At 41.2% G+C, this 13,629-nt stretch overlaps 1 protein-coding gene across 1 annotated transcript in view; it reads right to left on the bottom strand.

Moving 5' to 3' along the window:
* Nucleotides 1-12,085, bottom strand: part of FAM169A (family with sequence similarity 169 member A) — a 99,613-nt gene extending 87,528 nt beyond the window's left edge. Inside the window, exon 1 of the mRNA XM_060635535.3 lies at nucleotides 11,868-12,085. The gene's annotated coding sequence lies outside the window, so the exon portion shown is untranslated. The remainder of the gene's footprint in view (nucleotides 1-11,867) is intronic.
* Nucleotides 12,086-13,629: the final 1,544 nt, after the last annotated feature.

Here is a 13,629-nt window from a genome sequence, read left to right as displayed (position 1 = left end):
TATCAAAGATAAAACCACACACTGGTTAAAGTGAGTAAAGACAAATGTTATTCAGTAACCATCGTGGTCGGGACGGGGTGGGGGGGAAAGAGCTGACTTCAATTCTGATTTGTGCAGAGGTGACTGAACCTTTTGAAAAGAGAACTGTAAGCAGAAAGAGTTAGTGGCCCCAGAAAAAGAAAGACCAGACATAGATTTTGTAACCCTTGACAAATCATCTTAGGCCGCCAGCTATTTTCCAAGATCTGTGCCTCACCCACTCTACGTGCCCAAGAACACTACTTGTGGAACTTCCTAGGAAGTATCAGAACTACAAAGAAATGCAAAAACCTCGCTAGTTAGGATTTTAAGGGAACAAAGGGAATGCAAAAACGGGCTCTATGAGGCCAGGAAATAGCCCACCCATATCAGAGACAGTAAATCAATGGTAAAACTCGAAGTGCGTTTCAGAAGTAAGCAGGGCCCTCCATTCCTAACTGTAGATAAGGAGCCCAAGACCCCATCCAGTTTATACCATAGCCCATAGCCCCTTCCCTTTGTCTGACAGTTACCTTGCTTCGCTAGAACATTAAATTCTCTGACCTAGGAGGAGCACGAGCTTCATTAACATAACAGAGGATGCACAAAGCTCCCCTTTCTGAATATTCATCCTAAACTGTAAATTAAAGGAACCCATCCATCCCTGCTCAGGGAGTCATGGCTTTCAAAGTTATTCCCCATGATCTCAGTTCCTGCAAATAAAGTTTCCTTTGGTTTACAACTCCACTTGGTGTAGTCTCCATCTGTAACTCACCAAGAAACCAACTCACCGTGGTTCAATTACAGAATGAGGGAGGAGGGTGGAGGAGCAAGGGGATGTTGATCAGAGCCGGAGAAGTGAAAAGTTACAAAAAGTGGGCAAGAATATTGGTTAGTGTCACTGTGATTCAGTCATCTGTGTCTGTGAACTGGAATTTATCCAAGCTAGGCTTCTACTTCCCACAGAGCCTGGAAGACAGAGGTCCTATTAACTGGATTATTACATTTCAAAGAAATGGCTTTCAAGTTTTTGGAAAAGGCACTCTGGGGGTTGTAGGAGATACATGCACAACTCAAAGGGACAGAGGAAGAATTTACAACTGGAAGTTGTTTGTTTTGTTTTGTTTTGTTTTGTTAATGCTCTAAGAAAGGGAGGTCAAGGGCATTTGATCAGGTGTTGGCTGGAACAAACAGTAACTCTCTTGGCAGCTGTGAGCTTTTCCAGACAGGAACTGAAGCAGGGCCAGATCATCCCAGGGCCTGGGACTGCTGGAAGCCATGCTGGAGTTCAGTCAGCTCTCCTAGTGCAGGGGTTTAGATGGAGTTGTAGGTGCCCAGAGTTTCCGCAGTTCTCAGGGCCAACGTGTCCACAATCAGAAAAGAGGGACAACTCCAAAAGAGACTGAGAATGTTCTCTTCCTGCGTAACAGGGTAAAGGTCTCTGCCCCATCAGTCTCACAATAAATGAGTCCCTATACTTCAATCGTTGCCCACTGCCCTAGCAGAATCAATATGTGGATAAAGAGAGGCTCTGGGAGGAGCACCTGGGTGGCTCAGTAGGTTGAGGGTCCAACTTTGGCTCAGGTCATGATCTCATAGTTCGTGGGTTCCAGCCCCGTGTCAGGCTCTGTGCTGACAGCTCAGAGCCTGGAGCCTGCTTTGGATTCTGTGTCTCCCTCTTCTCTGTGCCCCTCCCCCGCTTGCACTCTGTCTGTCTCTGTCTCTCTCTCTCTCAAAAATAAACTTCAAAAAATTAAAAAAAAAAGAGAGAGAAAAAGAGAGAGAGAGTTTCTGGGAATGCATGCAATACTGTCATTGTTTCACTGGCTCCACACACAGCTGGGCCCTGTACAAGGCCACACACCACAGACGGCCCAAGAAAAGGCTGAAACCCTGCTGGGGTTCTGTGTGCCAAGCCAAGCCTCCTAACTCTAGGTTTCATCAGCCAGAAGGAGGGGTGCCTTTTTCTAACTTGTCTATCCTGAAGGAGAAACTTTTTTGAACGAAACAAAGTGTTTTTCGACACTGAGGTGATCTTAACTCTATTAGGTGAAGGATCATGAACACTGGCAAGCAGATCCAGGATAATTTGGGATCGCCCTTTATGGAGCTCCATAAAAAGACATAACTCATTTTAAATTAAAATCAATTTCCAGCCCATTATTTTGGGTTTTGGTGGCATGGTCCACACTCTGAGAACATTGTTATGCAAACACCCTACTAACTAAAACGTACACAATGCTTACACTTGTGTTTACTAAAGATAGAGGCATTATAATCTCACCCCCACCCCCATTCACTTTCCTACACACCTATTCAACACCCCCACCAAGAGCTTCTTTTACTGATTTCGAAAAATATTAGAAAGTAGGAGGTGGCAACATTACTGACCAGCTTTCTTCACGTCAGGGACTGCACAAGGGACTCAATTCATAGCTAAATTCTGTCCTACAGATAATGGTGGAACATCAAATGCTGTCCAAGTAAAGATTTGCATATGGAAGCCTTAGATACTGTAATTAAGAAAAGCACAAAGCTAGGGGCGCCTGGGCGGCTCAGTGGGTTAAGCATCCCACTTTGGCTCAGTTCATGATCTTAAGGTTTGTGAGTTCGAGCCCCTTGTCAGGCTCTGTACCAACAGCTCAGAGCCTGGAGCCTACTTTGGATTCTGTGTCTCCCTCTCTCTCTGCCTTTTCCCCACTCATGCTGTCAATCTGTCTCTCAAAAATAAACATTTAAAAAAAATTTTTTTTAAAAAGGAAAAGAAAAACATAAAAGGAAGACTCCTTTACTCCAACTTCAAAACCCCAAAATCAAAACAAACAAACAAAAACCTCTGAAACTCCGAATACTCCAGCTGAACCAGGATGATTAGGGAGGAAAAAAGGAATTCAGCAAATCACTTGAATTCCTTTATATTGCAAAGGACAAAAATGGGATGGAACTTTGAACCCAAACAAAAACACATCCGACAGCAGCAAAAGGCATGTCCTGCCAAGGCTTAGAGGACAGACAGTCAGTCTTCTGCTTCCCCCCACATCAAGGCAGAAACAATACACAATGTCTCTCAATTTTTCTGCCTGGCCTTGGTTTGAAAATGCTACAGAGGAACTGATTAGAGACGGGGTGGGGGATGGGGTGGACCCAGGCCTTCAGTGTGGTGCAGACTCCCTCGTGCTTTCCCTATTGCAGTGCCTCTCCAGCTTCTCTGCTAAAAATGCATTGTCCCAAGTCTCTCCCCTACAGATTTCAATCCAGGAGATCTAGAATGGGGCCAAAGAATCCACATTTTAAATAAGCACCATAGCTACGATCTTTATCAAAACTCTTTATAGATGGTGAGATTAACTAACACAATAGAGAAACTGGGATGAGACAAAGAGCGTCATACATGTATGGCAGAGTGAAGGGATTTAAAGAATTTATTTTTATGTATTCTCTTGCACCCAAGGCGGGGCTCGAACTCAAAACCCTGAGATCAAGAGTCACATGCTCCACCAACTGAGCCAACCAGGTGTCACACAAAGTGAAGGGATTTAAACTTCTGATTTTTCTATGTTATTTTAAGATCTAACATTTACAGGAAGGTGCATAAGGTCTCTAATATTAAGGGTATAGTTCAATTATTATTTTTTTTAAGTTTACTTATTTATTTTGAGAGAGAGAAAGTACAAGTGGGGAAGGGCAGAGAGAGAGGAAGAAAGAGAGAATCCCAAGCCAGCTCGGAGCCGTCGGCATAGAGCCCGAAGTGGGGCTCCAACTCACCAACCGTGAGATCACGACCTGAGCAGAAATCGAGGGTCAGGCGCTTAACCGACTGAGCCACCCAGGCGCCCCTCAATGAATTTTTAATATGTAGACAACCAGATAACTACCACCCAAATCAATCACCACTACCAACACATCAGCACACTGCTTCATTCCCCCTACCAGTCAATACCACTCCCTAATGGTAACCCGTCTTTTGACATCTGACATCACAGTTTTGCCTGTTTGTGAATTTCATGCCAATAGAACTTAGTATACTTATATTTAAACTTTTTTGTGTCTGGCTTCTTTGGCTCAGCCTTACATGTGTGACAGTCAACTATGTTGCTGAGTGTTGAAGTAGCTTTTTTTTATTTCCGTATACTATCCCATTGTATAAAAATGCCAAGATTTATTTTCCCCTTCTCTTGTAGATGGACACCAACCATTTCAGAATCGTTTGGCACATCTATATGAATTTTAGGAATAGCTTGTCCGTTTCTGCACAAAAGGCAGTTGGATTCTTGTACAGATCGCATCGAATCTACAGAATCTAATTCGCACATTGTTGCCATCTTAACAATATCATGTCTTCCAATATGTAAACACCGCATGTCTTTTCATTCCTTAGATCCTCTTTGCTTTTTGTTCAAGAATGCATTGTTGTCACAGTCTGGAAGTCTGGTGCTTCCTCAGTTAAATTTATTCCCGTTTTGTTCTTTCTGATGCTGCTACACATGAAATTGGTTTCTTAATTTTCAGACTGTTTATTGCTAATGTATAGAAATTCCATTGGTTTTCATATAGTAATCTTATATCTTGCTCCTTGAAATAATTTATCAGCTTTAATAGATTTTTGGTGGATTCGTTAGGGTTTGCTCTGTACAAAATCATGTCATCTGCAAATAGAAGTGTTAAATGCATTCCAACTGGCCTCGAGGATTAACTTGCTTCAGGCTAACACGCTCCTTAGGTGCTGACCTAAGTCCCTGGATCCACGGCAGACAGACCACAGGACTTGGGGAGTGAAGGACTGGAAGGTTCCAAGGCTGCAGAGGCCAGCAAGCTGGTCTGAAGCCACCTCAGCTTTCTGATTAGCCTAGCAAATTTTTAGCAAAATGCTTTGCTGTTTTGGGTCACACAAATAATTTCACCTTTGTGTATCTGTAGACCTTGCCCTCCTTTGAGGAAAGAACAGAGCACATCACAAAACAGGAACTGGACCCCTTGGCACAACCCCTGAGCCGTGAGATAACGTTTGTAGCTGGCATCATGGAGGCTGCACATGATCAGGACATGTCGCAGGCCACTGCACTCCCTTTGCCAATTAACTACCCCAAATCCCTTTAAAACCTCCTGGGCCAGGCAGAAACCCTGGAGCTGGTTTTTGGACAAGAGTCTGCCTTCTCCCCAGGTGGCTGGCCTCCTGAATAAAGTTCAAATTACTTTCCAATCAAAACTTGTCTCTTGAGTATTGGTCTTTTGAGTGGCAGGGCAAACTTGGGGTTCAATAATAGAAGGCGTTTCACTTCCCCTTTTCCTGTCTTGATTCTTTTTTTGTTTGCTTGTTTTTGCGTAATTGCTTGGCCAGAACCTCCAGTACAATGTTATAAAGAAGTGATGAGAACACACATCTTTGTCTTTGTTTCTGATCTTAGGGAAAAAGTTTTCAGTCTTTTACCAGTAAGTATGATTTTAGCAATGGGTTTTTCACGGATGATCTTTATCAGGCTGAGGAAGTTTCCTTCTTTCCTATTTTGTTGAGCGTTTTTACCACGAAAATGTGTTGGATTTTGTCAAGTGTTGTTTCTCTATTTAGAGGATCCTGTGGTTTTCCTTTACTCTAGTAATATGATGTATTACATTCATTGATTTCCTATGTTGAACCAACCTTGCATTCTCAGGGATAAATCCCGTTTGGTCATGGTGATAATCCTTTTTATATGATATAGCATTCAGTTTTCCAGTATTTGCAGAGGATTTTTGCACCCATGTTCATTAAGTGACATTGGTCTATGGTTTTCTTTTCTTGTGATGTCTGTCTTTATTATCAGATTATACTGAACTTATAGAATGAGTTAGGAGATACTGTCTCTCCTGTTTTTTGGTAGACTTTGAGAAGGATTTATACTAATTCATTCATTCTTCCTTTCTTTTCTTCCTTCCTTCCTCTTTTCCTCCCTCCCTCTCTCTCTTTCTCTTTCCTTTTTTCTTTCTTTCTTTCTTTCTTTCTTTCTTTCTTTCTTTCTTTCTCCTTCCTTCCTTCCTTCCTTCCTTCCTTCCTTCCTTCCTTCCTTCCTCATCTCTATACCCAACATGGGGCTTGAACTCACAACCCCAAGATAAAGAGTCACATGCTCCACCAACTGAGCCAGGCTGAGCCAACTGAGCCAAGCACCCCTGTACTAATTCTTTAAATGTTTGGTAGAATTTAGCAGTGAAGCTATTTGTACCTGGGCTTTTTTTTGGTGGGTAGTTTTTGTTTACTAATTCAATCTCTACTTCTTAGTGTATATATTATCTATTTTTTTTTTCCTGAATCAGTTTTGAGTGTTTGTGTGTTTTTAGGAATTTGTCTTTTTCATCTAGATTATCTGATTTATTGACAGGCATTTGTTCCTAGTATGCCCTTATACTCTTATGATTTCTGTAAGGTCAATAGTAATGACCCCTTTTTACCCCTGATTTTGGTTACTTTAGTCTTTTCTTTTTGTCTTGGTCAGTCTATTTAAAAGCTTTTCAATTTTGTTGGTCTTTTCAAGGAAACAATTTGGGGTTTTGTTTAACTTCTCTATTGTTTTTCTCTTCTCTGCTTCATTTGTTTTCACTCTAATATTTATTATTTGCTTCATTAGTCCATGCTTTGGATTTAGTGCACTCTTGTTTTTCTAATCTCTTTAAGTGGGGGGTTAGGTAATGGATTTGAGGTCATTCTTCTTTGTTAATATAGCTGTTTACAGGTATAGACTTCCCTCTCGGCACTATTTTTGGTGTTTCCCATAAGTTTTGCTATGTTGTATTTTTGTTTGCATTCACTTCAAAGCACTTTTTAAATTCTGTTGGGATTTCTTCTTGGACTCATTGGTTATTTAGGAGCATGTTGCTTAATTTTCACATACATGTAAAATTTCCAAATCTTTTTCTTACTAATTTCTAATTTCATTCCACTGTTATCAGCAAACACATACCTTGTATGACTTCAGTCTTTTAAACTTTGTTGCGATTTGTTTTATGGCCTCCAATTAAATTCCATCCTCAAGAATGTTTCATGTGTACTTAAGAAAATGTATGTTCTGGGGGCGCCTGGGTGGCTCAGTCGGTTAAGCGTCTGACTTCAGCTCAGGTCACGATCTCGCGGTCCGTGAGTTCGAGCCCCGCGTCGGGCTCTGTGCTGACAGCTCAGAGCCTGGAGCCTGCTTCCGATTCTGTGTCTTCCTCTCTCTCTGCCCCTCCCCTGTTCATGCTCTATCTCTCTCTGTCTCAAAAATAAATAAACATTAAAAGAAAAGAAAAGAAAAGAAAATGTATGTTCTGCTGTTGTGCAGCAGACTGTTCTATATACGTCCATGAGGTCTAGTTGGTAAATAGTGTTGTTAAAGTATTCTACTTCCTTGCTGCCTTTCTTTCTAGTTGCTCTATCCATTATAGCAAGTTGAGCGTTCAAGTACAACTATTATCACTGAATTATCTATTTCTCCATTCAATTCTGTTAAGTTTTGCTTCATGTCTTTTGGGGCTCAGTTTTAGGTAAATATATCTCTACAAACTATATAATTATTACATCTTCCTGACCCCTTTTATTATTACAGAATGTCCCTGTTTATCTCTACAAACTTTTATATTAAAGTCTGCTTTGATAGGAGTTTAGCCCCTCCAGTTCTCTTTTTCTGTTTGTATGGTAGGTCTTTTTCCATCCTTTCAAACTATTTATGAACAATATCTTTTTATATGCTTATTGGTCTTTTGAATACCCTCTTTTGTGACTATTCAGATCTTGGTCTATTTTTAATTTTAAGTTTTTGTCTTTTTCTTATTGATTTGTAGGAGTTCTTTATATGTTCTGAATACAAGTCCTTTGTAGACTATTTCCCAGTCTGTAGATTCCCTTTTCACCCTTTTAATAGTGCTAACGAGGAGTTGATGATGGAGGGTTTTTTTTGTTTTTTGTTTTTGTTTTTAAATTTTTTTTAATGTTTATTTTTTTTTGAGACAGAGAGAGACAGAGCATGAACGGGGGAGGGTCAGAGAGAGAGGGAGACACAGAATCTGAAACAGGCTCCAGGCTCTGAGCTGTCAGCACAGAGCCCGACTCAGGGCTCGAATTCACAGACCGCGAGACCGTGACCTGAGCCGAAGTTGGCCACTTAACCGACTGAGCCACCCAGGGGCCCCTGGAGTTTTTTTAATCAGTTTTCTTTCATTTCTTTTTCTTTTCTGTCCTATTTAAGAAATCTTTGCTGACTTGAAGAGTTCTTTTGGTGTATCTGTTTTGTTTTGTTTTTACACAGCATTATTATGGCAATAGCTGACTAATACATTTGATCCTACCAACTTATTCTCCAAAGTAGTTGTACTAACTTACCCTCAAATCAGCAGTATTTTGGTATTCCATTGCTTCACAACTCCCCTTGTCACACTTTTAAAGTTTAAGGCTGACTGATGTAAAATTCATTTTTACTCTCGTTTGAATGTGCATTTTCCTAATTACAATGAGATTGAGAATATTTTCATATATTTATTGGCCACTTGAATATACACTACTGTTTATTAACTGTTCATTTCTTTTTTTTTTTTTTTTTAACGTTTATTTATTTTTGAGACAGAGAGAGACAGAGCATGAACGGGGGAGGGTCAGAGAGAGAGGGAGACACAGAATCTGAAACAGGCTCCAGGCTCTGAGCTGTCAGCACAGAGCCCGACGCGGGGCTCGAACTCACGGACCGCGAGATCATGACCTGAGCCGAAGTCGGCCGCTTCACCGACTGAGCCACCCAGGCGCCCCAACTGTTCATTTCTTATATGCTCATCTTTATGTTTGAAAGATCCCAGAACAAGTTTAAAAAACAAAAGCAAGGAGCGGAACAACATAGGGAGAGACACATTCACCTATGTGTCTATGTGGGCTTGCATATATGCAATACACATGTACCTATGTGTTTTAATATGCCTAGGATGTTTTTGAAAAAATATGAAACAGGGGTGCCTGGGTGGCTCAGTCTGGTAAGCGTCCGACTTCGGCTCCGGTCACGATCTCACAGTCTGTGAGTTTGAGCCCCGCCTCAGGCTCTGTGCTGACAGCTCAGAGCCTGGAGCTTGCTTCGGATTCTGTGTCTCCCTCTCTCTCTGCCCTCCCCTGCTCATGCTCTGTCTCCCTCTGTCTCAAAACAAATAAAAACCTTTAAAAATTTTTTTAAAAAGAAAAAATATGAAACAATAAAGTTGGAAGAATTATTTAAAAGGCATTTATAGTGAACTATAAATACAAAAAGAAAATTCATTATAATATGTTGAATTATCAGGGAGTTTGAAAAAAGTGGGGAAAAGTGAAGAATAAAGCTACTGAGCTATGTGTGTGGTGTGGGGGCAGTAAAAGGAAGTTAAAATATTTCTAGAATTTTGATGGAAATAAGGAGGACCCAGGGAGTCAGCCAGATGGCAGAGAATGATCTCAAGTGAATCTATGTGAAGTCTTTGATCTCTCTCTGGTAGAGAAATGTCACAAGAAATGACCCTGGGGCATTAGTCAATCAACTAAAGCAGTAAAACTCCAACCTGGCTACAAGCGGACATCACCTACTGTTTAAAATAAGGGCCACCTCATGTCCGACTTCAGCTCAGGTCACCATCTTGCGGTCCCTGAGTTCGAGTCCCGCGTCGGGCTCTGGGCTGATGGCTCAGAGCCTGGAGCCTGCTTCCAATTCTGTGTCTCCCTCTCTCTCTGCCCCTCCCCCGTTCATGCTTTGTCTCTGTCTCAAAAATAAGTAAACATTAAAAAAAAAAAAAATTTGAAATAAGGGCCACCTCAGACCAGTTGAATCAAAATTACCTGGAAAATTTCAACCTGTCTACAAGCTAATATCTCCAACTTTTAAAATAAGGGCCACCTCAGACCAACTGAACCAAAATACCGGGAAGTGGCTCTGGGGAATTGAGTCTTTTTTTTTTTTTTTTTTTATACTCTCTAGGTGATTCTCATGCACCAAGAGGTTGAAATCCCATGAAGCAGATGCTGATATGTATAACATTAAATTATACTTCTGGAGTAGTGTAATAAAAGAAAATAACCTTTTATTCAGAGGCATGGTTATTATGATCTTTTTTTAAATTTAAGTGTAATAAAATTAGGAGAAAAGGATTTATGGTAAGTGACATAAACAGAGAAAAAAAAGAAATTATAGCTTTCAAAACGTTTCTATCTCAATATATATTTTTAAATTTTTTTTTTTAATGTTTATTTGTTTTTGAGACAGGGAGAGACAGAGCATGAACAGGGGAGGGTCAGAGAGAAAGGGAGACACAGAATCCAGAACAGGCTCCAGGCTCTGAGCTGTCAGCACAGAGCCCGACGCGGGGCTAGAACTCACGGACTGCGAGATCATGACCTGAGCCGAAGTCAGGCGCTTAACCGACTGAGCCACCCAGGAGCCCCTCAATATATATTTTTTAAATGATGTTCATTCTATGAGCATTTATTGAGAATCTCTGACATGCAAAGCCTTGCACTGTTAGGTGGTTTTTGTTTCTTTGTTTATTTTAATGATAGGAAATGGCTCTTATCCTCAAAGTTGTTACAGTCTAGGGGCACCTGGGTGGTTCAGTCAGTTAAGCGGGCCAACTTCGGCTCAGGTCATGATCTCACAGTTTGTGGGTTCGAGCCCCGCATCAGGCTGTGTGCTGACAGCTCAGAGTCTGGAGCCTGCTTTGGTCTCTGTGTCTTCCTCTTTCTCTGACCCTCCCCAGCTCACACTCTGTGTGCGTGTCTCTCTCTCAAAAATAAATAAACATTAAGAAAAAAAGTTGTTACACTCTGTTTAGGATATATAAATAACCTAGGGCTAGAACAAGGCAGAAAGAAATGCCATACTTGAAGAAACAGTGCCACGGAAACACTAAGGAGGTAACTCTACCAAGGGCTGGGAATGCAGAAGCTTTACAGAGAAACTAGGATTTTAACTCAGCTTTGAAGGATGAACAGAATCTCAGTAGGTGGAGAAGTGGGGTAAGGGAGCAAGTTCCCCATTTGGAGAAGAGTAGGAGCAAAACCTCAGCAATGAAAGAGTGTGTATAATTTATACCTCATTTTCTCCTGGGTCTACTGCAATGGGTCCTGACTGATCTCCAGCCTGTCCCCACCTCCACCCTCCTGCAGCCCAGGCCTCTGGCCAGCCAAGAGGGCCACAGCTCTTGTATTTCCATAGAACAATGGGCAAGTCATTAAAAAAAATATTCATTATTAGCCTCTATCTACATACTGTTCCCTAAATATTTATGCTTTTGAGATTTTTGTATTACCAAATCAATGTATGCTCTTGTATCAAATTCAAATAATATCAACTAGGATATCAGGATATCAAATAGGAAGTGGAAACCCCCTTACAATTCAGCCCCCAGTGGTAAGCACTATTAATAGTTAGGGTAGGTATCCATCCAGTATCTCTGTTTATCTGTCTCTGTTTGCCTGTCTTTCTTTGTTTCTCTTTCTCTCTCTGTATACACACACACACACACACACACACACACACACAAGCGCATGCATATATAATATTCTTTATATGTACATACTAAACTGTGTATATATACATATATATACATATATATGAATGTGTATAGACACACTATATGTGCATACAAGTATAATAACTGAGCAATTGTTGTAAACATATATATATATATATATATATATGTTTGATACATTTACAGAGAATCTAATGTCTCTAAATACAGGGTGTCTATCTATACATACACATACATGTTTACGTGTGAGGGGAAGTATGTATTACTCTCAGACTCTGACACCTTTTGCTGACTGCCCATCTCTTACCGGTTAAGGTACAAACCCTTAGCATGTTGTCTTAAGCCCTAGCAGTCAGGCTGCTGCCTACCTCCGTCTCCGGCTTCCTCTTCAGCCATTCTGGCTACTTTTGAGAAAGACTACAGTTGGAGAGAAATGAAATCATGTTCCTTCTGAGGTCATTCTTCAAAGCTGGGGTCCTTTCAGCAAGTGTCTTCAGGATTGGTAAGTTGACATGACTTGTTATGGCAATAAGAAAAGACCTTGCGGGAAGCAGTATGAAAGCAAGACCAGGGACCTGCAGACAGGAAGTCAAATGCCTGTGTTATGTGCTCCCTCCCCCACTCCCAAGGACAAAGCCCTCCCTCTTCCAGACTGACACCCCCACCCCCACAGTAGGACTTAACCTTGACATTGCTTCAGTCACACTGAGGGCTTTGTGAACTGTGAGCAGTTCGGGGGAATAAGCAGCTGTTTCACTTCTCTGTGCTTTTACATATTTTCATTCCTCAGGTTGAAATGCCCTTACCTGCCACCGCACCCTGGGCAAACGTGAATCCTGCACATTGTGCAGGGGCTTTTTTTCCAGGATGGAGGCCACGATGAGACATCCCCCACCCGGTGATTTAGAAATAAGGCTGCCATGGAATAAAACAAACAAACCATGTACACTGGGGATGTGATTAACCCCCTGGAGGAGAAAAACAACCAATTGTGTATAAATATGTGACTGAAGAATTTTAAAACTCTTGAATTTCAAAAAAAGTGAAATAAAATAAAAAGGAGAAAGTGGTGCTGGGAAATCTCAGGGAGGAAATATGGGAAAAGGCTGTAATTTAACAAACACTTAATTGTGTTTGCCTTGCTCACAGTAAGACCATGCTAAGAGAAGGGTCTGGTAAACCTAGCAAGCAGTGGAGAGAAGGCAGTGGGGAGGTACACAGAGACACGGGAGACCAGGTGTGTGTAATTTTCACTGCTGTATATTTGGCTAGCATATGAATCAATTACAATTTATCTCCTATTGGTAGAAATTAAGATGGTTCTCACTAGTTAGCCATTATTAACTGCTCAACAGAAATTCTCATCCATGTGTCTCCACTCAGGATTTTCTTTTAATGTTTTATTTATTTTTGAGACAGAGAGACCGAGCATGAGTGGGGGAGGGGCAGAGAGAGGGAGACACAGAATCCGAAGCAGGCTCCAGGCTCTGAGCCGTCATCCCAGAGCCCCATGTGGAGCTTGAACCCACAAACCGTGAGATCATGACCTGCGCCGAAGTTAGACGCTTAACCGACTGAGCCACCCAGGCGCCCCAAGAGCTTGTATTTTCTAGAGTACATGTTTAGGAGTGAGATCACTGTGTCATAAGAGGTGAGCCCGTTCAACTTTATACCATATAAGGTTAGATTTTCTTCAACATGTCTGGGCAGTCCATGCTGCTGCCAGTAACGTACTAATGTTCCAACTGTTCTACATTCTTACCAACACTTGGTATTGTTAGTCTTAAACGTTTATGGGGTAGATACAGTGGAAATACTACCTCATTATTGTCTATGCATTTCTCCAGTTACTATTGAGATTACACATCTTTTACATTTTAAGAGAAGACTTGGATCTCCTTTCCTGTTCGTGTCCTTTGTCCAGTTTTCTGCTAAGTTATTTTTATTCTATCTATTGTTTCACAGGAATTTGGTGTGTGTCTGCATGTGCATGGTTTGGATATACTCTTCGGGTCCATGGCTTGCTTTTCACTTAAAGTCAGATCTCTGTGCCTCAGTTTCCTCATGTGCAAAATGAGGAGACTATTATTAAACAAGTTAATATATGCAACATACTTAGAACAGTGCCTA

Source organism: Panthera onca, chromosome A1 (genome assembly GCF_046562875.1).
Source record: "Panthera onca isolate mPanOnc1 chromosome A1, mPanOnc1 haplotype 2, whole genome shotgun sequence".
In the NCBI taxonomy this organism is placed as follows: Eukaryota; Metazoa; Chordata; class Mammalia; order Carnivora; family Felidae; genus Panthera; species Panthera onca.
This window is presented reverse-complemented; position numbering and strand designations above follow the sequence as displayed.